We start from the raw sequence: 1,563 nt of genomic DNA on the forward strand, positions 1-1,563 counted from the left end.
ATGTTTTGATGTTTTGAGGAATAATAAAAAACCTCCATACAGATGCCATAGATGTCTCTCCTGATCTTTGTGGTTAAAGAGTCCAGTCACTTGGGAATAAGTTAAAGTGGAAAGGAGTTACCAGAGAAGATACATTTTGTACCCCTCCTCCCGATTATTCGTCTTGGTACATCCCGTCCACAGTTCAGGTCCCAAAACCTAACTTGTTGGACTGGTGTCTAAATACCAGAGGTCATGTGGGGCCATGTAGTCTCTCTCTCTCTCTCTCTCTCTCTCTCTCTCTCTCTCTCTCTCTCTCTCTCTCTCCCTCTCTCTCTCTTATACGCAGGAAAGGAACAAAATTTATGGTGAAACTTATATTTTCAACTTATAATGCCGCCACAAACACAGGGGACAAGACAATACTCATTTTCACATGAGTGAAGTGAGGAAAGTCGTGTAAAGTGCCTTTCCTAAGGGCACAAGATCGGTAGCATGTCAAAAGAACGCGTTAGAAATTCTACAAAACGTAGTATCAAAACTCACACCAGTAGGGTCGTGTGGCGTGGCGGCAGAGTGCTCGACTCGGAACTGTAAAGTGCCTTTCCCAAGGGCATCAAGATCGGTGACATGGGCAGGATTCGAACTCGCGACCCCTTGGGTGTGAACCGAACGCCCTACCGACTGCGCCACACGACCCCACCATAAACGGCTGGTTGTAGGATGGCCGGCAAGAGAACGCGTTAAAAATTCTACAAAACGTAGTATCTGTATCTGTATAGCCGGTATAACCGCCTTTCGGCGTAACACACCAGCTTCGCAGTCACGCGGCGCGGCGGCAGCTGGCTATATTACACCGATCGACTTGTTACACCTAACCCTTGAACTTCTAACTCTACACATTGTTTAAAGCTATCTAATGACAATGCCCCTACTGTACATGGTGACAGTGAGTTCCACTCTGCGATAGTTCTAGGAAAGAATGAATTCTTGAACACCTCAATCCTTGGTTGATAACTCTGGTACTTGAAGGCATGGCTATTTCTTGTTCTCTTCTGAGCTGGTATTAGGTACTTAGTAGTTGGGACGTCCACCAGTTTATTAGCCATTTGCACATAATGCATAGTCTGGACATCTTTCTTCTGTCTTCCAGTGAGGCCGGCCCACTGTAGGTTTCTTTTCATTTCCGTGACACTAGCACCTCTTTCATATCAAACCTCCCACCCGCCCTGAGGCCTGCACAGGAGGCTAACCACAGCTACCCCGACACGGGGGGTCACACGTGTCACACAAATGTCACTGCACCCTGCGCGACACGCCCGACCGGGACACCGGCGACAACAAAATGTCACGTTCCACTCTATTGCAGAGCATAGGGGTGGTGCCCATCTCCAACAAGTTCCGTAGCCCTTGCGCGACACACAGCTGTGTGATGCAATGTGGGGTCGTGTGGCGTAGCGGCAGCGTTCTCGACTCGGAACCAGAGGCCCCGGGTTCGAGTCCTGGTATGCCACCGATCTTGTGCCCTTGGGAAAGGCACTTTATACGACTTTCCTCACTTTGCTCAGGTGTAAATGTACTGTC

The sequence above is a fragment of the Branchiostoma belcheri genome, unplaced genomic scaffold (genome assembly GCF_001625305.1).
Source record: "Branchiostoma belcheri isolate BF01 breed outbred unplaced genomic scaffold, Haploidv18h27 scaffold57, whole genome shotgun sequence".
NCBI lineage: Eukaryota > Metazoa > Chordata > Leptocardii > Amphioxiformes > Branchiostomatidae > Branchiostoma > Branchiostoma belcheri.